Raw genomic sequence first — 27,292 nt, 5'->3', positions numbered from 1 at the left:
GAATTCTGCAGCCACTCCCTATGGTAAGTTCCCTCCATGAGAGCGGAGGGATTGTACGAGAGAAAACATTATTGAGGCATTTATTTTGGCACTTAAGAGAGGAATGCATATGCAAATTAGATTACTGGTCAGTGTGAGGCATTTCTGATAAAACATTAAAGGTGTTGTTAACCTTTAGCCAGTCCTTTGAGCCACTTCTGTCTGACTCAGTCACGATGCCTGTTTCTGTCCTTGGGTGTTCTTTGAGCCAGCTGTTTCAGTAGCCCTGTACGCTTCAGTGTAAGAAGACATATTTGAAAGAACAATGTTGACCTTTAACTTTTCTTTTTAAACTGAAAACATGCTGAGGGAAATATGGAATGCCAAGTAATGGCTTTACAGTAACTATTCAAGAGTTCAATGACAAATGCAAAAGTCTAACCCTTTAGCTGTAATTTTTAATGAAACTCACATGCAGTATCATAGAGTACGGTTAACTTTAAATCCTTGTAAATCCTTGTAAATCATTTGTTCATTTGCTGATGTTAGTGTTGTTGACAGTAGTTTTATTTTCTTGTTTAACAGCAAGCATGTCTTTCCTTTGTATTGAGGCCATAGTATGCTTTATAAGCTATGATGACAGCGTATTTTTAATAACAAAAAATACAAAGCAGTTGCATAGAAATAGTAATGTTTGTGTTTCTGTTCTGAACTTTGGGCTTAATGAGCAATGATTCTGTAAGTGAAAGCACACTGTTTCACAAAGCACTTAATTCAAAAGCCCAATTCAAAGTGCTAGTGCTATAAAGACCTATAAAACCTTATACGTCTCAGAACCTCAATACTTTAAGGACTGCCTCTCCCCATACAAACCAACTTGTACCCTGCATTTGTCATCCAAGGCCTTCTCTGTATCCCTCCTTCCTGAGAGGTTCGGAGTGTGCCAACACAAGAACAGGCCTTTTCTGTGGTGGCTCCCTGTTTGTGGAATGCTCTCCAGAGAGGCTTGCCTGGCACCATCATTACATGTTTTTAGGCACCAGGCAAAAACATTCCTCTTTACCTAGACCTTTGGCCACTAAACAATCTATGGCCTTTTAAAGTGGGGGGACTGTTGTGATTTTTATTATTTTTTATTATTATTCTGCTATGTAAATTATGTTTGTAATGTTGTACACCACCCTGGGATATTCAAATAAAGGGCAGTATATAAATTGAATAATAATAATAATAATAATAATAATAATAATAATAATAATAATAAGCTTCAATTCTGTGTAACAATTGTTAATCTATAAGTTTTATTGGGTTCCTGAGCACTAAAAGGTAAAGGTAAAGGAACCCTGGATGGTTAAGTCCAGTCAAAGGTGACGATGGGGCGCGTGCTCGTCATCTCGCTTCAGGCTGAGGGAGCCAGCATTTGTTCGCAGACATGGCCAGCATGACTAAACCACTTCTAGTGCGATGAGACACTGTGACGAGTGCCAGAGTGCATGAAAATGCTATTAACCTTCCCGCTGCAGCGGTGCCTATTTATCTACTTGCACTGGTATATGTTTGAACTGCTAGGTTGGGAGGAACTAGGACTAAGCAACAGGAGCTCACCCCATTGTGCGGATTCGAACCGCTTACCTTGCGATCAGCAAGCCCAAGAAGCTCAGTGGTTAGACCACAGCACCACCCTCTCCTGAGCACTATGGAAAAAGTTGTCGTTGAAAGAATTCTCCTGCATTTGCAACAGCAGCAGTGTATGTTGCAATATGACTTAGTTGCTACTGTGCCATTCTGTGAATTATGTAGCTCAGAGGCACAGATGTCCAACGTGGTGGGGGGTGGGGCAAGATATTGCTGTAGGATTTGGCCCTTATACATTGCTGCTCAAGGATTCTAGGTATAGGCAAAAAAGGTTAAAGGTAAAGGGCCCCTGACAGTTAAGTCCAGTCGCAGACGACTCTGGGTTGCGGTGCTCATCTTGCTTTACAGGCTGAGGGAACCGGCGTTTGTCTGCACAAAGACTCTGACTAAAAATAATAATTGGAATACTAGATCCAGGATTTGTTGTAGCATCAATTTCATTTACTGATTGTTATATCCTGATGATTATGTTGGCCATTGGGTAATGTGTTCAAGTCATGATTGTAATAGCTCTTTTTAGTGATCTTTTATTAGGCTCCCCCTGCACCTTATAACTGCTATCTCTTTTGCAGTTAATAGCATTCAGCGCTATGTTTCAGCCTGGGAATTGCCTGCTATAAATGTACTCTCATTTTCTCCACTAATGTGATGGGCAGTGTTGCTTTAACCTCTAAAGTTGCACCTTGTTCTTTCCAGCAATGCAGGGTGTACATACATTAAGAAACATTGCACAGCAGTGTTGCCTTGGGTCAGCTTGTGACCCATAGAAATGGCACAAAAGCAGCTGACTACCGCTTGTATATTAATATAAGCAGTTGTGTGGGCACACAAATGCTTTTAGCTGTAACTGAATTTACATATGACCTGAATATAGAGTCTAGGTGTGTGGATCTTCTAAACAGGGATGAGGAACAAGTGGCCCTCTAGATTTTACTGAACTAGAACTCAACTTATTCCTGACCACTTGTCATCTGGCTGAGGTTGATGGGGATTGGCATTCAATAACATCTGGAGAGCTACAGGTTTCCAATTCCTGTTCTTAAGCAATTTTGTATGAACTTCACTCCTCATTCTTCAAAACAATGGTATGGGGGGAAAGGCAATTATTACTAGATGCATAATGTGTACAGTCCTACCATAAAAGAAGCAATAAGAAGAGCATGAGAAGAGCCTTACTGGATTAGGTTGAGGGTCCATATTCTTGCAGTGGCCCTATGGGAAACCTACAAGCATTCACCATGACAGTATACTCCACACTGTCACATATATTTTTACATAACTGAAATGCAAGAAGTGTGGCACTGAAACAAAATGATTGCTGAGCGAGTGTTTCTGTTCAGGGTTTCAGCCTCTATGTTCCCCCTCCCCCTGATTTTTCTGCCTCTACCAACAATCAGTTGCTTTTTATGTTCACCTATTTTGTGCCCCCTCATTTTGTTTCCCCAACCATGTAGTTGTTGTTAATGTTTGTTGTTGTTACAGCTGGTGGTCCACTAATAATAGACATATTAGTGTGCAGTCCCAGATATAGTAAAATCTTGGATTTCTCCATTTCAGTAGGCAGCTCTCATTATAACTCCTCGATACATTTTAAAACAGCTTCTCAGTGTGAACTAGAAAGTGATCAGTTTACTGTATATATTTGTGTCCAGCCACTCTATTATATTTCCTATCCCATCTGGTTGTCTGTTTCCCCCTCAGTCTCACAACATTCTGCGCCATTGAGTTTTTATGGGGATGTTTTAGGGGGCCCTTCTTTGGATTTTTTTCTTTAAAGGTGTTTTGAGCATCTGCAAACTTCAGGGTAACTTCAAGTCTAGTAATAGCTCTCATGGATGGTACAGGCTTGTATTTACACTTTAAATAAACATGAATAGCATAGTAATGCTTTTGTTGTATAATATTTTAAATTAATATCTCTCTAGAAAAGTCAGTATTACTTTCTCTCTCCTCTTAACTGAAAGATGCACTAAAAACCATGCTTATAAAGTGAGCAGGGGACATATCAGGGGAAATGTGGGTTTTCTAAACCTATCCACCCCCCTCAAATTTTCCTGAAGGATTTATTGAACACACTCAATTTTAACTTATGTTTATATTTTATTACATTTATGTACCACCTTTTTCTTCCAAGGAGCTCAAGGTGGTACACATGGTTCTCTTCCCCATTTCATCCCCACAACAACCCTGTGAAGTGGGTTAAGCTAAGAGATGGTAACTGGCCCAAGGTTACCCATTAAGCTTCATGGCTGAGTGGGGATTTGAACCCTGGTCTCAGGTCATAGTTCAGTGCAGTCTTTTGTATTGTTAAAAATTATTATTAGACAGAATAACACACAATACAGTGCTTTCTGTTCACTAAAGATGTGGAATGTTTTGGAATTCTACAGTTAAGGGATCATGTACTTCTGATGTGTCATTCTTATGCCTCTCTAAATCTGAAAGATTTCACTGAGGAAACTGATGTTTGGAATACTGTGTTTTCTAACATTGTGGATGTATTCAAAATGTTAAAATAGCTGCTAGGAAGAGCCATCCAGCTAGCTCTTTGTTTTCAAACAATGCTTTGTAAATTACCACTTTTCTGCAGGCTGATCTCTTCTGAAATGATAAGCTTCTCCTGCTGTCCTCCCCCTTTCATTCTAGGATGGAACTTCTTACACAAATGATACAGCAATTCAGAATTTCTCATAGTGAGATAGGCCAGTTTGCATATCACTGTAAGCGTTGGTCAAGGGTTTATTGTGAATAAGCAGCATGCTGGTGGATGTTCCCATTTCACTCCTGGTTTGAGCAAAATCAACAAGCCATGAAACCTAGCTACATTTTACATACGAACTTGAGATAATGAAGCCAAGGTTTCTTAAGCAATTAATCATGGCTTACCATGACATGTGAACTGGGCCATAGGCTGATGTTGCTAAGGTAAGGGTGTTCTGATTATTGCATTTGAATTTATGCTGTTTTGGTTATTTCACCAAACATTTTGCAATGGCTTCCATTTGATCTTTTGTGCATTTTAGATCATTTGTAGATTGCTTAGCATGGTAACTTGCTATATAGTACCGGTATGTTGTGTAGACTTTCTTTAATGCTCCATGCATACACACATACCAACACATCTGAAGTTGGCTACCAACTTTTTCATTGGTATTTGCACTCTTGATTTCTGTCCTAGTATTATAATTTGGTTTGATATAAAAGTTTTGTACAGTAGAAGGAAAAAAGATTCACAACTTTTTGGTACTGTACTGTGTCCTTTTTTAGGACAGCAACAAACTACTAAGAGAATAATAAACTGCAATTGTAGAAGGGAGCCTACTAATTTGTTCTGTTGAACAAATTATGTTGGTTGGTAATAAACTTCTTCCTTGAAGGCAACAAAACTCTATTAAAGTAGAACAATGTAAAAGGACAGTGTTACTGTAAGAATTTAAAGTTCCTGTACTAAGATGAAGGGTCTATTCATATCCCTTCCATTTATTTTGTTGTTTGGCTTATTGATCCTTGGTTGGGTCGAGATGTGGAACACATATTCCACTTTTGGAAAAGCTGTTTTCAGGTCATAGCTGCCAAGTTCTCCCTTTTTTAAAGGGAAATTCCCTTATGCTGAATAGGCTTCCTCGCGAGAAAAGGGAAAACTTGGCAGCTATGTTTCAGGTTACACTAAACACTGGAGTACTGAATGAAACATTCAGACTGAATGCAAAGAGGTTCATTTGTTTGTGTAAGCGGGTGTATGAGAACTTCAATAGAACTTCTGTTATAACACTTTGTGAGCTCTCACAGTGGCTCAATTCGTATGTAAGTAGACCATGGATTTTCACCAATGAAAAATGTACCCGTGTACACTGTTCATTGACACCTGCCCTTTCCTCCCTGTGCTGTACCGGAGAGGAAATGAGTCAGGGTGCTGGCTTGGTATTTCATGCAATCCAGCACTTGTGGTTTGTTTCCCTCAAATGAATCTTGTGTGGTAAGTGAAGAACAAACCTTGGCTTCCACTTGTGGTTTATTTAGAGAGAAACAGGGACTGGTTTGCATGTAACAGTAATCCAACACTCTGGTTTGTTTCCTCCTGGTTGGGGACAGGAATGAGCACTGGAGGAGCAAAGCAAGCATGTTTGAGCAGCATACAGCATGCTGTTCATTTAACCCATAGTTTATTTTTAAATATGGCTTACAATGAAATGTGTACCAGGCCACAATCTTATACAAGTACTTGTGAATGAGTACAGTACATTTGTTTTCCTTTGTTTCACAGTTCTTTACATCCAATTCTAAATTTGTTACCTCTCCTAAAAATAGTTGATTTTGTTCAGTGGCTCTAAACCACATAAAAAAGATGAAGGCCATTAAGGCCATCTGTTTTTCATGTAATTCTCTAGCTAAATAACTGGTGCAAGCCTGTGCATTGTGCAGTTGCCTTGTTTATCATGTACCTAATTATGTTAAACACATCAAATTAGTGACCAGAAAATATTTCTTTTGAGATTCTCTACAAAACTTAGGCTGCAGTTTTATACCCACTAGGAGGAAACGCTATTGAACACAGTGGAACTTACTTTTGAGTGGGCATATAAAGGTGTGCACTGTTAAACTTATTGTTTTCAACACAGACCCACAGTAGTGGGTTGGTATCATTAATTGAAGACAAAGCTTTACATGCCAGCCTTATGATGACTTGTTTCTCATTTACAAGTTGGTATGCAATGTATTTAGATTAATACAATGGAAGCTCTGTTGAAGCTTTAGTGCTCTAGAATGCTTTAATGAGGAATGGTGTGCCCTCAATGAATTCAAAATGGTGTAATATATTCCCTACTCTCCCCCTCCCCCTTATAGCAAACCTTTTATACATGGTGGAGAGATACTCTTTGCCGGAAGCCTAAAATGTATTTTTCTTTTTGGTAAATCAGTTATACTTCATGGTTAGGGTCTATCTAATCATCATATTTGGAATGATGAATTTCTCCTCAAACCATTTGAAGAGCCCTGCTGGATCAGGCCAAAGTTTCATCTAATCTTTATTACCATGCTTTATTGGCATGCATTTGTTTTGGCAGAGTTTATTGTTGTGTTTTATTCTGATTTTATTATTCTGACTTATGCTTTTAAAGGAAGTAAATGCAAATGTAGTCTCTGCCTAAGTGGTATGTACTCTACAGCATAACCAGTGGGGGCATGGAGGGGGGGGGAGTCTTGTTGCATGAATGGAAGCCACTTGTGTAATGCTGAATTTTGCACTTTGCAAAATCATAATGTATTATAGTCACAATAGTTTATGCCATTCTATCATCAGTCTGTGAATTAAACTACATCCCTATTGATTAACATATATCCTAGTGATTAGTCTACTGATTAAATTGATTTAATCTACCAGGCTTAATCTTCTTGTCTTTTTCTAAGTTTAAACATAGACTTAATTATCACAGCAGAGTAGATAATGTATTTGCTAATCTATGTAGAGAGTAGAGTTCTAAAAAATATGAGCTTCTTTTATTGTGTATTAGACCACTAATGTATATTGTAAATAGAGACACATCTAGGATCCCTTGCACCCTTGGCAAGGAGCTGTATTGGCAACCCCCACCCTCTGAATAAAATTGCTTTACCACACACCTTTGTGCTGTTGTGCAAGAAGGATGGAAAGGTTCTCTCACATTTGATCTCGCCACATTACTGGCATCACGTTGCCACACGTATATATCATACAATCCCTGGTAGGTGATTTTTGTGTGTCCCCCTGTGCCCCTAGTGCAGTCCGGTTTCATCAACCCCTAGGTACAACTCTGATTGTAAACTTCATTATATACTACTACTACTACTACTACTACTACTACTACAACTACTACTAATTTTATTATTTATACCCCACCCATCTGACTGGGTTTCCCCAGTCACTCTGGGCGGCTTACAGCACATATAAAAAACTGTAAAACATCAGACATTAAATTTGTTTCCCCAATATAGAGCTGCTTTCCAATTTCTTCTAAAAGAGAGTTGTTTATTTCCTTGACATCTGATGGGAGGGCATTCCACAGGGCGGGTGCCACTACCGAGGAGGCCCTTTTCTAATAACTTTGGAAAAAATATTTGAAAGGTAATAATAGTCTCCTGGTGTCCCACAAGTGGAAGTCTGTGCAAGGACTTTGGATGGTGCCATGGGGCTTTCCCCTTCTTATTCCCCCTCCTCTCCAAATCATCTCAGGGGGTTTGGGAGAACCCCCAGAGTGGTGCAGAGGGAGGAGAGTGAAGAGGTCATTCCATTAGGCACGCAGAAATGCTTGTGCTGAGAGGGCAGTCTTCTTAGTGCTATATTGAATTGCTCCCACAATATTTTGCAGATATACTACTAAATATATTTGAAATAATGCCTGTCCACATATCACACACAACCATTGTGCCATGTAGCACAGGAGCCCTTAGTCCCTTAGCTGATGGAGGGGTCCAGAGCTCTACAGTCCCAGAATTGAGAGTACTTTTTTGAACTCTTCTGTCAGGGAATTTTTAGAAAAACAATCTTTAATTTGAAAATAGATTGATGCAGTATGTGGGGGATTGCTTTTCTCATGAGCCTTTTCTTTGCAGATTACTTTTCTTTTTGTAAATAATAAATAGAGCAAGTATTCAAACTTACTGCTAGTGGGAAGATGTGAATTCAACATGGAACGTCACATTCTGTTTCATGTGATTATCACTGGTGACATTTAAATCAAAGTTTTGAATGCTTTGAGTCTTCCCATCATATTTCAGTATAACAGTGAGATGAATATTTTGAAAGTTTTTCTTGTGAGTGGGCAAACAGTATATTGTTGTAAAGTTTGGAAGCAACAGAAGTTACAAAACAACACTCCATTCTAAATGTTCTTTAGAAAGATATGACAAAGTTCATTAAAAGAACACACACACACGCAAAAACAAAATGATATTATTTTTTAATTAAATTTCTATACCACTCTATATATTATAGGGCATATATAGAGAGAGACTTAATAAGGAGATGGTGAGTGGCCCAAGGTCACTCAATGAACTGTACAGCTGAGTGGGGATTTAAACTCTGCTCTCCCAGGTCCTAGTCCAGGCATCCCCAGACCTTGGCCCTCCAGATGTTTTGGACTATAATTCCCATCTTCCCCGACCACTGGTCCTGTTAGCTAGGGATCATGGGAGTTGTAGGCCAAAACATCTGGAGAGCCGCAGTTTGGGGATGCCTATCCTAGTCCATCTTATGGTCCAATCATCATGCCCAGTGATGTTGTGTCCTTTGCTGGCACCCAGGGCATACATGCATACGTGTGGTCGGGACTGGGGGTGGGACGCAGCAGGTGAACAAAACCCACCGTGCCAGCACTTGCCAGTGATGCTGCTGGGTGGGCACAGGGCATGGAGAATTCATGGGGCTGTGCTACGCCACTTGCCCACATGGGGAAGCCCAGCTGGCCAATGAGACCCTTGGTAGGCGCATCCCCACAACACTGGCCAGGCAGCCATTAAGTGAGGGGCCAGGGACATGGCAGCAAGGCCAGGCTGGGCTATGGGGTCCAGAGACCCCAGGCGGCAGGCAGAGTGGGACGGGGATCCGGGGGGGGGGGGCTGGTTGGCACTCCCTCAAAATCATGCTCCCAGAGCTATATCCCTCCTGGCATCTCCCCCCCCCCCGCTACATTCCTGATTATGCCGCACTGGTTCTTTTTCTGTTGATTATTTAAGTATACTGATACCTACTAAGGTTCCTGTGATCAAAAGTTCTGTCAATTTAGCACTGGTTCTTGGTAATTGTTAGTAGTGGTGTGCTTCACATTAGACTGCTCCTGTCCTATCCTGTCATGTATATGTAGAAGCATAGAAAAAACTTAAGCTAGCTAAGGGCTGCTTCACACAACCTGTTTTCTCTGTATGAAGATAATATCCATGTAGTCAAATGGCTTGTGGGAAGTGTATTTGAGAGTGTAGAATCAGGCAAAGGAGTTTACTGACAGTGAAATTGTGCTTTCTGTTCTGCAACCACAGATTAGATTAGATTTCAGCCAAGTGTGGACTTTCACTGCCTAATCACCCTTCTAATCAAGACAATGGAATGCAAACAATGTTCTCACTGAGCTAATTCAGTTCCATTAAATTGATTTGTTACTGGTTTTGAAGTATAATGTGTTTGTAATTTTTTTTTAAACAAATCTATCTAGTGCTTAGAATGCAATTCACAATTCCTATGCAGTTTTTCATAAATGGTAATAAAATGAGAGTCGAAAATCATGTTTACAGGCACACTGTTCTGTTGTCATGGATGTTATTTGGATTTTTAAATTATTATTGACTGAAAACTACATATACGCTTGAGTTTGAGCTCTTTGGTGGATTGTTCTGAGGTCCACAAAAGCTTATGCCAAATAAAATGTTTCTATTCCTTTATATGTTATAATAATTGCTATAATTTGAGAGCAATCACTACAGTCTTCAGGTGTTTTCATTAAACTCTGACCTTACTATTCAACATAAAGATTTAGTTTTCTTTCTACTACGGCTGCATGTTTGGTGATAGCATACTTTAGGAAATCTCAAGCTGAGCTACCCCCTCAAGGTATGGTTCAACAACATTTGGGATGTGGCTATCTCAGAGCAACTAACTGGGTTTAGAAGGGGAGCAAAAGGTACTGTAATAAAAGACGATAACAATTATCTCCCACCAACATTTCAGTTTGTCTGTGGATAGGCTATATTACCATTAATGTCTTAAGAATGTACTTGAAATGACATTACAAACTCAATGTAATTTCTGTGTGTATATTGTATTGTATAACTAGACTCTTACCCAGTTGCTATTGTTTATTATTTTGGAAAATAACTTTTTATTGCAAAAAAGGGGGAAAATCAAATAGAGAGGAGGGGAGATAAATACCATAAGATACAGCTGACCACACAGTTGTTGAGGCGTAGATAGAATATAAATTGGCTCAGGTTTGCTAAAAAATATTTTCCAAATATTTCGACCAGCTTCTGTGGCCACAGCAGTTCCATTAGCAGTGCTTTTTTTCAAAAAATGTTTAGGGGTACTTTCATTTTCCTACTCCTATTGAAATACTGCCCCTCAATGAGGCCAAACTTAGATTCACAAAATGCTTAGGGGTATGCGTCCCTCTGCGTCCCCCCAGAAAAAACCACTGGTGTTAAGAGATAAGTTGGGCTTCTTTCAGCGAAGTAATAATTGAATTATTATTGCAAATAATTTCATGGTTTTATTACAATCAAATGGTATATAAATTTTGCTGAATAAAAAAATATTAACATTTATATTGTGTGCTTTCTGCCCAAAAACATGTTTTTGGTGATTGTTTCAGAAATGATTTCCTGCACAATCTTGGTTAGTCAGAAGCTGTGGGGCTGAATTTTGAATTTGATGTATCTTATGGCTGATTAAAATGTTACAGTCCCTATAGGGAAGCTCTAAAAATTGTTTTGATAAACCTGCTATAATGCTGTGCTATTAATGCCAGCAGTTTCCAGACATTTGAGCTGGCATGTGTAATGAGAGTGTTGAAGCATTCATTACACCTATAGTTGAAATATTACCAAGAAGGTATGGTTTACTTATCTGCTGGTGGTGGCTCTTCTAAATCACAGTTAATGATTTGATAAGATTAAATGGACTTTGCATTTTTACATGTGGAGTAGCATTGCAGGGAGAATCAAATCTAGAATTTGAGTTCCTGCTGGACTACAGTATCAGTGACTAGAATGAATAAACACAAAACACAAATATTGCAAAATATCCCTGTATTCATGAATCATTGTCAGATAACTGTTTTAACAGTGGACCTTGGCCCTTACTCTGAAGTAGCATAGCTAGAATTGCTAACATTAAACAAAGTAACTAAGGAAACATTTAAATGACAAGAAAACCTTCCACAAATGCTTACAGATCTCTGTGCAGTTGCAACACATCTGCAAATGGAATGCCATTTTGAAGATCTCAGAATGTAATTATAGGGGTTGAATATTTTGAAATTATTTTCAGATACCATCTTGAAAATTTAAAATAAAAATTAAGTGAATTTATCAATTTAGACACAATGCTAGATATTGACACAATGTGTCTGAAAAACTACAAACTACAACCATCCTCAAACTGTTATCTATTATCTCTTGAATATTAATCTTCCTTATCAGGTCTTATTACAGTTTAATAGCAGTTATCACTTTTTATATTTTCCTGGGTAAGATACATGATGACTATCAATACATGTTGTCAGTCATGATTGCCATTTGATCTCTGTCTTCTTCCTTGATGATGGCACTCATGTTTTGTTGTGATGGGAGTAAGCCTAGATGATGAGTTCTGGGCTCATGCACTTTTCCATCTCCATTCTCTCTCTTGGGTGGCCACGAAAGGTAAACTGAAAGCTTTTTGATTAAGCACAATTTCATTTTATGTCTGAACCCTAAACTGTGGCTAATCTTAGCTATGGATTGTTTGAAACAAGCAACTCTATAAGCCATGGTTTAAAGTTGGCTTGTTTCAACCAAACCATAGTTAAGATCAACCACAGTATATCTGGTTTGCATGAAAGTATTTTGAAGATGTTGCCAGGTATTTATTCCTAGTAGTCAGCTTTCTGTATTCTCATTCTTTGTCAGTTATGAAATGTATCATGCTGATAGAATTGCTTTTTAGAGAAATGTCAGAGCTTTCCCTATCTCTAGTACTGACATATTATACTAATAGCCCTTCCCATGTTTGGTTAGACTGTTTTCAAGGTGTTAATGGTTTGTTTTTAAAAAAAGTTAAGTTCTCTACTTATCATAATTAACCACTGAACTCCTCCTATATAGCTTTCTTGATTACATCATTCACTAGATTCTTTAACAGAGAAAAATGTTTGCTCTTCTTTTTATTCCACCAGCTTTATAAATGTCATATCCTCCCTCCCTATCATAAGCTGCAATAGTTGCAGCTTCATATTCACTTTTAAAAGAGGGCAGCAATAACTTACCTTGGCTTCAGTATTCTACATTACTCCTTCCATTAATCATTTTGGAGCTTGCTAAGTCTATTATGAAAAAAATTAACTTAGTAAAATAAAAATAAAGGACTATGTGCTGTTCAGTCTATTGAAACTTTGACTTTTTTGAAGTCAGGACTGTGACATACTTGACATCTGCCACGCTTGGGTCCTACTGAATTCTGTTTAATACCCAGTGTATTAAGCTGCTGTTGGAAAATGGTTAATACTATTGCCTAAAACTTAGAACTGTCCGTCACAAACAATGTTACAGATAACTAATACTTAAAACATCAGGATAGAAAGGATTATGCTGCCAATTTAAATTCAGAATGGTTTATGCTGCCATCGTGAGGAGATATATAAAATATCATTAACCTACGGTAATTATTTTCAGAACTTTGCCTTTATAACAGAGCTTTCTGTCATTTCATTTTTAGTATTTTTATTGATTTGTTTAAAAGTACAAACATAAAAAAGAAAGCAAACAAAGAATACAAAATGTGAACTATAAAGCACCACAACCTGGAAGGACAAAGGTATTCTTCACCTGTGAGTTCCATCATTATTGCAATAAAAGATTCTATAAAGTCTTAGATGAGCAGGTATTTGCGTATACTGGTGACATAGGACATAGGGGGGCGGGGAAGCCTTTTGAGCTCTGTTCTTTAGTTACTTGAGTTTATGAGATATCATTTCAAGGATGACAATTTGCCAACCCCTAGTGTACCAGCAATCCATTTTTTAAAAGATTGAAGGTCTTCCAGGAATAAAAAAAATTGTCGAGTTTGTGTTATATTTCTGTAGCAAAAGACTTCAGATCACAATGGTTCTCTCTGCTGTGCTGCTCTTTTTGCAGATTTTTTTAAAAAAATACAGGGGAGCATTCGGGTATGTGCATCCCTTCCTTTGTGAAATAATAGAGTCCATTCTGCAACTGCATTCTCCAGCATTTATAGATTCAACCTTACTTTTATATAGCCACCTAGACTCTTCATTTTAAAGCTGCAAAGAACTTCAGAAATATGGACAAAGAAATCTAGAGAGGTGGATTTGCTACAGTTTTCCAAGCTCTGCCACCTCACATTCACCAGGGTGGGAGACATTTTTTCTTTCTTTTTCCCTTTCCAAGCTCCAGGTTGGTATGGTTGAGGAGCTCAGGGATTAGGCCACTATGGGGATCTATGGAGATCTGGATCCAACAGAACCAAAGCTGTCAGTGTCCTGCCCCAAACACACAGTTTTGGGCTTTCTGCCAGCTAACTCAGATGGTAGCTTTCCACCACCTGCCTGAAGCTGAAGCTTCCATCAGAGTAGAATGAAAACAGGGACATCCTACCATACCCTCCAACATTTCTCCAATGAAAATAGGGACATCCTAAGGAAAAGTGGGACATTCTGGGGTCAAATCAGAAGCTGGAACAGCTTTTCTAAATCATGGATGTCCCTGAAAAATAGGGACACTTGGTTCTTCCTGAGAGGAGGTTCTTCCTGAGAAGCAGGAAGTGTAGCTTCCCAGTGGTGCTCAGTGCCCTGACTAGTGCCAGAGGCCAGTTTCCTTTTAGTTTTCCTGTCTTGCAGTTGGGAGTAGAGGGTTCTTAATGCAGGAGAGGAGGGAAGCGATATGGAAGTATGTATAATACAGGCAAGTCCAAACTTGGCCCTCCAGATGTTTTGGGACTACAGTTCCCACCATCCCTGACCACTGGTTCTGTTAGCTAGGGATGATAATACTTGCCACCCATACTGGCTGTTTGTTGCAGGGGAAACCCTGGTGTACACAAAGCAGTCATCTCTGCTACATAAAGCTATGAGTGATTTCTGGGAAGAGGTCTGCCATCTTTGTTAATAGTAGGGTTGATAGCATGATTACAATGGTAATTTTGTCAATAAACCTTAATTCTCAATACCAATATGCATTTGACCTGAAAGAAAATGCTTTTCATGACTCATGTAGATCAGACATACACTGCCTTATTCATAATTATATACAGATTCTTGGTTTTAAATTAGTCAGTTGATTCAGACATTCAGGAGTTTATATTTTACAGCCCTCTTATGCAATGGTATCTCTTCAGAAAGTGCCTGAGCAATTATTTGCTTGAAAAAATTTCTGTGGGGAGAAATAGCCTCTTCATTAATTGCTTTAGTTTTGCCAAAGCCAAGTACAGTTGAGGTTCAAATATTATTTTCAGTTTTGCCATGCCATGCAGTCTTAACAGATTTAAATAAAATAATTTATTTCTCAAGGTACTTTGAGGCTGTTACTCATATGAATGCTTCATATTTTCCAAAACAGTGCTGAGCTAATTATTTCAATAATGCTCTATCACTGCATATTGAGATAGAATGTAATTCTACCATCTGCCTCATCTTTCTGTATTCACATTTTAAATTTGTTCCTCTTTAAAGTTAAACCTCTTAAATCTTATTTGGACTTCTTAATCTATCCATATGGAAAGTTCAGGATTCTTTTAACCTTATAAAACATGTCTTGATTTTGGGTTGCTATCTTGGGATCTTGTCTGGTTTGTCTCTTAGATTATGCAACTAAACTGGAAACCTAGCAATGAGAATATCTGCTTATGTAATTTAATATGAGTTCCCTTTCAATATATTGTATTTTAAATCCTATTTTAAGCATGATAAAAGCCTTTTTGTTTTGGAAATGAATTAGTTTCTGCAGCAAATATTCTTAATTCATTTGTTGTACAGCATCAGTTATTACTTTTTCCTCTACAATTGAATATTGACACTGATTTTAAATAAAAAAATTACCTCCGGCCTATTATTTGAAAGTCTATTTCCTTGAAACAATGGTGGCTCATTAGCTCCAAGTCCAAAATGTTAAAACAAAATTCTATATCTTTATATTCATTTTTAAGTGGCTTCTAGACTATCAGTTATAGCATTTTGAATACAATAATAGTGTTTAGTTGGACACCTGGTTATAATATTAATTATAATCAGAAACGCTAGTTATAAGTGTGGATGAACAGTAGCAATCACATATTAAATATTCAACAATTCACAATGCAAGGGGTATATGCACCTTGGAGGGTTTTTAAAAAACAGATTATTCTCAAAGATACTGGAGGAGAATTACATTGGGTGATGAAAACGATTCAAACAGATTTGGCTATTGGGCTAAATTACCAATTTCATGTTTAGAATGGGTGGCAGAAACAAAAATGAAGGTGACACTTCCTGTATTATAGTTTTGAACTACTGTAATGTCATATCAGCTTTGTTCATTGTTCTCCTCTAATCACGTGATTGCAAATAATCCCACTGAAAGTGTCTCCATACACATTTTGGGATATAGCAATAGAGTACTGTACGTGTATACTAAGAACTAAAACTCACTCGATTCCTGTTAGAATCCTTCCTGATCTCTTAGAACTATATGAACCCAGGATTCACAACTTTAAGGTTCATTTATGTAGGCGCCAACTTGCAAAAAAAAACTATTCGGAGGGCTGCTCCACCCCCGCCAGAAGGTTTTCAGAAGGACAGAGGGAGGAAGGCTAAAGCCACATGAATGCAGCCCAGGGTGAGGCCTCCCTTGGCTTGGGGGAGGCTGCCCCACCTTTCTCTTCTACCTGGCACTTCTGAGGCATGGACAGCCAGGCTCCAAGCATGGGAGGCAGTACTGCTCAAGTTGGGATCGGCACTAAGAGGCTGAGCTGGGGGGCTCACCAGGGGACAATGGCAGACCCAGCCTGGGCACCCCCCCCTCTTCTCCCCATCCACAAGCCAGCAGGCATCGGGAGGCAAGGATGGAGGGTGCCCTGGGAGAGTGAGGTGGGTGCTTGATCGGGTGCCTTATCTGCACTCTCATGTGGCAGCGGTGGAAAAGGAGGCTGGGGTGGCTTGGTATGGTCAGTTTTTTGGGGGGACACTCCCTAAATATTACTTTGGGAGGGGCAAATGTGTATGGGCCCCTTCGTGTTGGTGCCCATGATTTAGTGTTGTGTCTGAACGCAAGCACTGTGTCCAAGTCCAGTAGTCTTTATGCTTCCATACTGCTGTTTGATTTTCTAAGGATCAGTATATAAAACCTATGTTTTATATTGGATAAGTCTAAACAATATTGGTTACCTGGAAACACAATTATATTACATACCATTAATCAGTGTAGGAAATCTGACTCCTTTCAGGGTTCAGAGTTAGTTCCAATCTATCTTGCTTACCTGTCAGATTAGGAAAGTAATTGTCTTAAACCAATTGTCTTGCACATTATTCATGAATGACGTGTCAATTTCATTTGGTTCATAAAAGCCTGAGGATGAGAATGGGAGATAAAGTGATTTTTCATTATTTTGTAGCTGTCTTTACAGCCTCATAAATCACTATAGATCAGACGAATGCATTGGGGGGCCGGGGAAACAAGACGGCTTTAGAAAACAGAAGTTTGTTTGGCTTTGAACATAGTTTCTTATCAGCAATATAAAAACCACCTAAAATCCTATGAATCACATGAATAATTTTTGTTGACAATGTAGATGGAAGCATATCAGTGCATTGGTTACAAACTCAATAGGTTACTGAGAGTTTTCAAATTGAGAGTTAAATGTAAAACTAAAAGACACCTATGATGAGTTGACTACTGCTTTGTGCACATAACATTGCAAAAATATAGCCATTGGAATTTAGAGCCTGTTACAACCTGATTGTGTGTGCATCTGGTGTGGTTACATTTGCTACCTGATGTCAGCAATTATAGTTCTTAGAGAGGCATCTTTTATATTTTGGTGAAAGCCTACTTTAGAAAGTTAAATTTATCTTTTTCTTTAAAAAAATAACCAAAATCCTCTGATGTCACTTGATTTGTTTAAATCAGGGTTTATGAACATTTTCTGACCTGCTCCCATTAGCTCCCACCTGCAGAGCTGGAATTTCTACATTTGTTATGAGTGTAGTAAGGTGCACCTCTGTATAGAGCAGCAATGATCTATACAGCAGGGTCAGGCGCACCTTAGGCTTGCAAGATCTGCTTTATTTTTATTGCAGGCTTTCCATACGTATTGCATTGGCCACTGTGAGAACAGGATACTGGATTAGGTGGGCCACCATCCTGATCCTGTAGGTGGTTCTTAAGTTCTTAATAATTCCATGATCCACAGTCGTGTCACACACAAGCCCTCCTGCCTTCTTCGTATCAGTAGCCTAATTTAGAAGCTTATTTTAAAGCAAAATAATTTTGTTTTAATAATTGTGTAGGCAAATAGTTCTTTACAAGCTCAACATGTTTACCTAAAACAAAATTGGTGGTTTGCTGTGAATCAGGCAACAATTAGTTGCCTATGGTGAATAAAAAATCCTTTGTAGGTAACCATCCAGGAATATTTTTTTGGGGGGGGAACTGGAATAAATTTGGCTCTTTTTTCCCTTCAGACCATCACTGTGCCACAATAAGTAAAGTAAATACATGTGGGCAGGCAGTTAGTAATTTCTGTGAATGACTTATAAGACTGGGTCAAGTGGGTCATCCTTATACCCCTTTCCCCCAGTGCCTCATGAACTACGATGGAGTAATGTACAGATTGTAGAAATAATTATACAGAGCCTTCAAATAAATGGTGACTCTTAAGTTTCTTTGGAGACATTCCTTCTAGGGTGCAGCCTGTGTTCTAATGCTTGGAACTGTTTGTGGCAAGCTTCTGAAATTTGTCATTCAAACTAGGCAGAGTTAGGTAACAAAAACTGCTTCATGACATATCAAGAGCAGCTTGCCTGGTAGTGCAGAGCCACAACAATTAGCCTCCTGGCAGCAGTGTCACTAGTAGCGATAATGTGCATATAGTGGCGAATTTGAAACTGTTATGTTGTGTTTTTGTTTCGCAACCGATCTATCGAAGGGTTAACCCAGACTCCTGGTTAACTGGCAGCAACATTCCATGGGAGGCGGGGCCTGCATGGGGTTTAAATGAAAAGGGGAACAGTTATGTCAGTTGGCGGTTGGGGGTTTTGTGTGGGAGCTTGGGTGGTTGTGGAGAAGGTAGAGTTAGAGTAGATGAAGTAGTTGAAAGATATTCTGTTGTTTGATTACCAAGAACGTTACCTGTGAAATTAAGTTTGTACCAATGTTACCAGAAAGCAACCATTAAGATTCAAGCCAATAAATATCCATCTTTAAAGTGTCATACCAGTAATCGTCTATTTCATTTTCCAGCTAAGGTATGCAGGAACCCAGTTGGTGGGGAACTCTTTTAAACTGTCAAAACTGCCTTTTAGAGGAGGAAGGTTAGTTTGTGGCTGAGAGTGCACCAAGAAAAGGAGGGGGGCTAAAGGAGGAGACAGATTCTGACTTATAATAAAGTTACCTCAGGAAGGAGGCTAGCTTTACAGTGAGGGTGTTTCTAGTGAAGTGAAAACCGTTATCTGAGTACACATAGGAACAGTCTTACTTATAGCCCCAAGTCTATATAGGTACCTGGTCACGTTTAGGCTGGAAGAGGACTCTCTTTTATTTTTGAAAACCCACCAGTGCTAGAGGGTTTAAAGAAAGGCTAGAGGGGTAAGTGGGAGGTTTGAGTTACCTCAGAAATCCCTGTTAGGGCTTCTAATAATTGAGAGGTCAAAGTTAAAAGACGGAAAGTAAAGGACTTTCGTCGCACCTCGGTTTATGAACACCTCGGTTTATGAATTTTCGGTTTACGAACGCCGCGGACCCATCTGGAACGGATTAATCCACTTTCCATTACTTTCAATGGGAAAGTTTGCTTCAGTTTATGAACGCTTCAGTTTAAGTACTCCGCGGACCGTCTGGAACAGATTAATCCACTTTCCATTACTTTCAATGGGAAAGTTCGCTTCAGAACCAATTGTGTTCATAAACCGAGGTACCACTGTATTGACCAGAGGGGAACTCCCCATGTTTTCTGGAATTCCTAGCTACTTTTATCTGGTTATAATCGGATCTCTTCTGATCATTGACATATTTAATTTCAGCACTTTGTTGTGTCTAGAATTACTGAAACCTACCAAACTTTTTTGTTTGATTGATTCATTTGTGTTATTTTGAAAAGTTACTCTTGTGTTTTGTAATGTTCTTGCTGAAAATCTGCATAAATCACATATCACAGAACCTCAAATGCAAATATAAAATCTTTGCAATAGAGAAAATAGGCAACTATGTTATGTTTCTGGTTGTAATTTTAGAAACTGATTTTGTGATTATGTTCGTTATTTGAAAGTAATGTATGCGTATCATGAGTGATTAGGATTCCTCTTATGGATTATTTTTGGCACACTTTGGTACCACTGCTGGTTTGTTGAAAGTTTTGTTTGTTAAAGTTAAGGTTACATGTTATCAGTGTGGTGTTTTATACTGCTGTTGGCAGAATGAATATCTTATTGTAATGCATAAGTGCAAAATTGGCAGTAGCAGCTGGTTGGGCGGAATTGACTTAGCTGGCCTCCTAATGCCAGGGGGGAGGGGCAGAGGGAAGTTGGCAGGGAGGGAGAGTTGTGATGCAGGTGCCCAGTGGAGCCAGTCTGGGCCCCCCTCACCTGTCCCTGCATTGCTTCAACCTCCCAGCCGATTTGCCCCAGGTGGCGCTGTGGTTAAACCACTGAGCCTAGGGCTTGCTGATCAGAAGGTCGGCGGTTCGAATCCCTGTGACGGGGTGAGCTCCCGTTGCTTGGTCCCAGCTCCTGCCAACCTAGCAGTTCGAAAGCACCTCAAAATGCAAGTAGATAAATAGGAACCACTACAGCGGGAAGGTAAACGGCGTTTCCATGTGCTGCTCTGGTTTACCAGAAGCGGCTTTGTCATGCTGGCCACATGACCTGGAAGCTATACGCCGGCTCCCTCGGCCAATAATGCGAGATGAGCGCGCAACCCCAGAGTCGGTCACGACTGGACCTAATGGTCAGGGGTCCCTTTACCTTTACCTTTATAGCCAGTTGGGAAGGAAAGTTAGGCCTGGCACTCATTCACTAACCAGATTGGCAAGTACCTTATAATGTGTTTATTTTCATAATGTAACATTAATACAGAATTGTCCTATCTTAGCAAGTACGATGTCATGTGTTCTTTCATAGATAAAACAAAAGCATTGTAGAGCAAGCAGATTTACACTAAGGCATATAAAAATTACCAAACCAGTTCTACATTCAGACTTTAGTAGAGTCTCATTCCCATGATCCAAAATACAATGCATGTTGTGAAATTGTTCTTAGAATGTTTTCTGTATTTTTATGATTAATGTTTCAGCCCTTACTCAATTTGAGACTTCCTATTCCTGAGGCTAAAAATGACCTTCAACCTGCTCTTGTAGGTTGGAAACAAGCAACAGCAGTACTTCAAATATTTTATCAGGAATAGTTTAGATTGTTTGTGGAAGTGATAGTAAGTGAATGTCAGCTTGTAAGCCTTAATAAGGAAAGCTAATTCTGGAAGCTCTCTCGTTATCAGTCCATTAAGTTCAGGAGCTATTATAAGCTATTTCAGTTCCTTTACAACATTTCATTGAAGGCCTTTAACTTGGATTGAAAATGCAAAGGCTTGTCAACATCTGTTTATTAACTTTTATAAAACGTTGAAACATTTCCATTGCAAACTAGTCTAAATATTGGTAGTATGCATGTTATTTTGTGGAAGACTAGCGTTGCTCTGAATTTAGCTTGTACTAGACCTTAGAACCAAATCCTTTGAATTCAGAATTTCCCCAAGCTAGTTACTGTCAGTCAGCTTATAATGCTGTCTACCTAGGTAGAGCCTTTTCTGGGCTCAGTTTGTAAGTAAATAAATAATAGTGAAAATGATCAGAAGAAGAAGAAAAAGAGAAGAAAGAGAAGGCTTTCTGAACTGGCAAATGGCCAGAATATTCAATAAACTTCGGCAGTCTAGGGATTTTTGGCAATGTTTGGTCTCCTAGTCTAAAAGACACTCTTCACACTTAGCGCCTGCAAGCCTATAGCTCAAGGGGCTTAAGTGCTGGCCTTCTCTATGTTATCAACATGGTTGCCATGTTGCTGATATTGCAGAAGCACTGCCTTTGCAGACAATTTACAAAATGGTAATGAAACAATACAATAGTTTAAAAACTTGGTCCAGGAGGACCAGGTGCGTAGCTAGCTGCTCCGGCACCAGGAGCGGCATGGCGGGATGAGCTACGCATGGGGGCAGGGTGAGCCGTGCACGGGGGCGCCGCACGGGGGCCTTGCAGCAATCTGTGCACGGGGCCCCCGTGGCGAGCTGCCCATGGAATCCGCCTGGCAGACGCAAGCCCCACGCTGCCATTTCGGGCAGTGCAGGGCTCCGAGCCACCACGTCATTCCCAGGAGAGATGCATGGCTCGGGCGCAATGCAGGCCAGCCCCCACGGTAAGTGCCGCTCCTATGGTGTGCCGTTTTGTCACCCCTCTCAAGGATGACACCCGAAACGGGCTGCACCCCCCTTCCTACACTCCTGAAGAGGACTTGACTGCTTCGATCTGCTGCAAAGTTTGACACAATATGAGAAAACTCACATCTTGAAATAGCTAAAGGGCTGTCATATGGAGGATGGAACAAGCTTGTTTTTTCCTCCAAAGGCTAGGGCTAGTTCAAATTACAAGAAAGGAGGTTCTGACTAAACATTCCCGATGGTAAGAGCTGTTTGTCAGTGGAACAGACTTCCTTGGAAGGTGCCGAACTCTCCTTTGGAGGTTTTTAAGCAAAGGTTGGATGGCCATCTGTCATGGATGCTTTAGTTGAGATTCATGCATTGCAAGGGGTGGGACTAGATGACCCTTGAGGTCCCTTCCAACTCTACAATTCTATGATCTCCATTCAATGGCACTAGTCATTGTACATTACTAGTGCTAGGGCCTTTGTACAAATTTATTAGAGAAGAAAAGAAGTAGCAACAAGAAAACATGAAAGGCTGTTTTAGCAGAGGTTCTGTATAATCTACCAATAAGATGCTCAAATGAAATGGAAGGTACACTGGTGCAGGTGCTTTGTTAATGTTAATAACTCCTGTTCAGAATTTATATTTGTCATGTAGCAGTTTTTCATGTGGGGACTATGCAATATTTGCTGACTGGTTTCATAAGTTATCACATGCTCCTGCCCTTGGTTTAGAGGTTGAGTTAAAGGCAAATGTGTATTATGTGTATTTCCAACTCCAAGAGTCATACAAGGGCTGAAGAGGAAAAAATTCTCTTCTATTTAAATTACACTTTCTCTGTCAACAGGCACTGTTTTCTCATACCTTATCCTAACAGAAAAGAAGCACATCATTTCATAAATTTGAGACGAAATAACCACAGTGGGCTATTATGTATCTTTTTGGGATATTGCTGAAACTATAAAATGTGTTGCTGAAACTATAAAAATGCCTACATAGACATGGGTCAATAAATTTGGGTGCCTGGATTTTTGCAGCATATTATATTACTAGAATTAATAGTACCATACTTTCTAACAGTGAAAGTGAACTTCCTTTTTGAAATTGCTCTTAGTAGCAAAGAAGGCAATCACTTTAACAGACACGAGCCACTTACTGGAGCTGCATAGCTTTTTTATTACCAGAACTGGTGAGGGAGGTTTGAGATAAACCAGGACTTCAAAACTCAGGAGACATTGATTTGTAAAAGCATTAAATACTTTTCAGACAACATAACTATTCTTGAATAAAAAAAATCAGGATTAACAAGCACATCAGAAGTATAGAATTGAATCAGACCACATATTCATTCATTGGAGTTTTATGTTTATCATCTTATGCCTGTCATTCTTGTTGTCCTGCTCCTCCTACAAGAGAAATCTCTAGTGACTTAATGGTGCAAGTAAACCTCAGTCTTATTTGCTTTCTTATGTTACACAGGTATTTCTTATTTTAATGAACAAGAGGTCTCATTTGGAAATTTTGTGAGATCACTGTTATAATACATTTTAACTCATAGTTTATTAATTACGTATATAACCTCTTCTACTCTGAAGACTTGGGGTAGATTACAATTAAAAGGGCATAAAGCAGAATAAGTTAAGCTACAGTTCTACAAGACCATCACCTATCTTCTGACTTGACAGTAATCACAGAAAGCCAGTCAAAGTAGAAAACTTTTGGACAAAACTGCATAGTATAGGCCAGGGTCCCCAAACTAAGGCCCGGGGGCCGGATGCGGCCCAATCGCCCTCTCAATCCGGCCCGCGGACAGTCCGGGAATCAGCATGCTTTTCCATGAGTAGAATGTGTCCTTTTATTTAAAATGCATCTCTGGGTTATTTGTGGGGCATAGGAATTCGTTCTTATTTTTTTTTCAAAATATAGTCCGGCCCCCCACAAGGTCTGAGGGACAGTGGACTGCCCCCCTGTTGAAAAAGTTTGCTGACCCCAGGTATAGGCAGTTGCAGCATGTTATCTTTTCTCTGACATTTTCTCTTTTTTCAACCACAAATGGTCTCTGAGGTTGAGGGCTCAGCCACACTTTCTCTTTAAGTCCATACATCTTTGCTGTTTCAATTTGGTCTGGGGTTGGGTGTTCCCACATGTGATTATTGCCTCAGATTTTACTCAGGGAAAGACCCCTGAAACCCTGTTCATTCTTTTGATGTTTTCTCCACCCACTGGCGGAGGGGCGGGGGGGTACCATCACAGTTGCCCCCCCAGACATGCAAGGTTCACCCCCTCACCGCGCTGGGTGCCACGCCCCAGGATGCATGCCACACACCCCGCGGGCGGTGCATCATGCCCCCGGGACGCACGCCACGCCCCTGCGGGCGGCATGCCATGCCCCCGGGATGCACCCCCTGTGGGCAATGCACCATGCCCCCAGGACGTGCACCAGCCATGCCCCTGCCTGCTCTCCACCCCCGGTGCCAGAGTATGCAGCTTCGCCACTGTCTCCACCTTCAGTTCCAACCATCTGTGGCAGAAAGTCAGCGAGTCAATCAGACAATCAGAGAATTGGATAATCAGATAATCGGAAAACTGGATAATCAGACAACTGAATAGTCAGAGAGTTGAAAATCATCAGAAACAAATTATGTTCTCATAGCCAGACCTGCGTTTAAACAAACTGCTAAGGTGGCAGAAATTACTTTTGTGTTATATAATCGGTTGGGTTGGCAGTGCTGAGAATGGACTGCTCTGAAGTTACAAAGGCAACTGAAAAATGATCCGAGAAATGAGAGGAGGTGAGAAAGCAGCTCTGGGGAAAGTACGAGAAATCCTGTCCAGGAGCTCTTCTTTTTGGTGCAGTATTGGAAGTGGGGCAAATATTTCTTATCCCAGGATCTCACAAAACCTGATTCTTCAGTTAACATTGGGTTTTAACCAAAGCAGTGGAAGAAAAGGAAAAAGAAATGTTTTGAATGCAGCATAAGAGATTAATACAGAATATGATGAAAATGAAATGAAAGTAATTCTGCAGTGGTTGGGAGGGCACCCATCAATAATGTTTGCCTTGGATGCTGAAATATTGTTATGGTTCTTAGATGGCTCTGATGGATTCATTACTCTGCAGGCATAGCTGGTAATACTGTAGAAAGCCTAGTTTCTTGAAAAAGCAAAGTTGGCACAATCACACATAGAATTTTCTACTGGCTAGAGCCCAAGGATCCCCTTTGTTTTCTGAGGAGCTTGGGGGCAGTGAAGTCTCTGTGGCAGCGATAGAAGGCTCATGATGAAAACTAACGGAGCATAGCTATAGACTGTTCTGTGGCAATTATGATGTCAAATATGGTATAATGTCATCTTTTGCCATTGGGTGAATGTAGTGCCATTCACAGAAACTGTCCTGTGTGGTTAGGAGCCCTTTACACACCCTCTGCTCTGCTATGTCCCATATGCTTCACACATTACAGATTAGATCATTTGCAACTGTTCTGATTTCGGTGCCATTTTCGCTCCAGATATGGATTCGCGGGTGATTGAAGTTTTCACTAGTCCTTTTGTGTTTGGATTCTTGATATCTTCCTGTTTGTGCAACCTGGAGCTGTCGACAAGATTTTTGGATATGTGATATCCACAACTAGTTTCCCCCCCATCAGTGCCCACCTTGGCTAATCAGATCTGCTACTAGATGGTAAAAATAATAAATGGCAGAGCAGGTGACCCCTATGGACTAGAAAGAGGCCATTCTTCCCATTTTAAAACATGAAGCACCAGCAAACTTTAGTCCACTTGGATGAATCATTGAACATGTTGTGACATCTGAACTCCACATATTCTTCAGTTATATTGATTACTTTTACCCAGGTTTGGAACTGATACTCCCCTGGTCCTCCTGTGGAGGGACTTCCCTTCTCCTCGCTTCATGTTCTCCCCTAATCTGGTTGGAAGAACTCTCAGAACAGAACACATGGGGGTGAGAGAGAAGGGATATTTTTCCTTTGGGAAAGCCTTAGTGTGACTTCAAATTGCACCCTATATCTTTATGGTGGACCAACTGAAACCAGTCAAAATAAGCAGGACAGAAATGAATTCAAGTCCTCCGGACTCTCTCAGAAGGTGCTGGACTCACCTTTCTGATGGTAAGAGCTGTTCCATAGTGGAACAGACTCTCTCCTTCACTGGAGGTTTTTAATTTGTAGTTGAGATTCCTGCATTCCTCTCAGAGTCTCTTCCAACTCTTCAATTCTATGCTTCTATGACAATCTCAGCATTTAAACTAGAGCCTTAAGTACAGCAGAATCTGAGCAACTTTGCTTGTAAAGCAAATGCTAAATAGGTAAATGGTGGACTTAATTTTCAGACAGAGACTGCATGAATACCGCAGCTTTTTGTTATAGAAGTTGGTTTAACATACTTTGTAGAACAGTACACAATTTTCAGAGTACATTGACAGTGCTGGTGAAGTAAGAGGTTAAAAGACTGAACTACTAATCAGGAAGTCCTTGGATGGAATATTTTATTTCCTGTGTGCTCACAAGATGGCCTTGGACAAGCCAATTTCCTTCAGCCCCCGTCAGCATATGGAGAACTAAATACTAGTTTATATTGCAGGGTTTTTTGCAAGGATTACAGTTACAGTATATAGTGCATATGAAAGACTTGGAGCACTTGAAAGTGATACAAAAACTTTGAACACTTAAAAGGACATTACTTAATGACATATAATATTCAACTTTTCTAATTGTGTCTGAACAGATAGTACTACAATGAAATAACTTTAAGGCAAGCCTTAAGGAAAGTGTCAAAGGTCTAATCTACAATTCTCACAGATGGCATGACTCATCAGTTGACAGTCTGGAAACCTTGTTTCATCTGGCCAGTTTAAGTTTGTGTTCTTAATGCTGGCATGTGCAGGAATGTGAAGTGATTTTAAATTATTTCACTCATATTGTTTAGATTGGTAGAGAAGAATATTCTGGGAGTTCATTTGCAATGCATACAGTCTTAGTTTTATTTGTAAAGTAAAACTTGAAGATTTAAAAAGGTTACTACGTTTGGTCTCACTTTAATTTTCTAAAATCGGCTTTCTGTTCATACTTCTGTTCATACATAAGAGCGGTAGACTCATAATCTGGTGAACCGGGTTTGCGTCTCCGCTCCTCCACATGCAGCTGCTGGGTGACCTTGGGCTAGTCACACTTCTCTGAAGTCTCTCAGCCCCACTCACCTCACAGTGTTTGTTGTGGGGGAGGAAGGGAAAGGAGAATGTTAGCCACTTTGAGACTCCTTAGGGTAGTGATAAAGTGGGATATCAAATCCAGACTTTGGGAATATTAATTTTAACCAG

At 39.9% G+C, this 27,292-nt stretch overlaps 1 protein-coding gene across 6 annotated transcripts in view; it reads left to right on the top strand.

The window, feature by feature from the left end:
* Positions 1 to 27,292, top strand: part of PLEKHA7 (pleckstrin homology domain containing A7) — a 157,338-nt gene that overhangs the window by 10,254 nt on the left and 119,792 nt on the right. The window contains exon 1 of one of the 6 annotated variants that reach the window (XM_060275968.1): positions 1 to 27,292. This exon is cut by the window's left edge and continues 3,908 nt beyond it. The exons of the other annotated variants lie outside the window; for them this stretch is intronic. The gene's annotated coding sequence lies outside the window, so the exon portion shown is untranslated. 6 annotated transcript variants of the gene reach the window in all.

Source organism: Zootoca vivipara, chromosome 1, assembly GCF_963506605.1.
Source record: "Zootoca vivipara chromosome 1, rZooViv1.1, whole genome shotgun sequence".
Lineage (NCBI taxonomy): Eukaryota > Metazoa > Chordata > Lepidosauria > Squamata > Lacertidae > Zootoca > Zootoca vivipara.
Note: the sequence above shows the minus strand (reverse complement) of the source record. Positions and strands in the feature narration are given on the sequence as shown.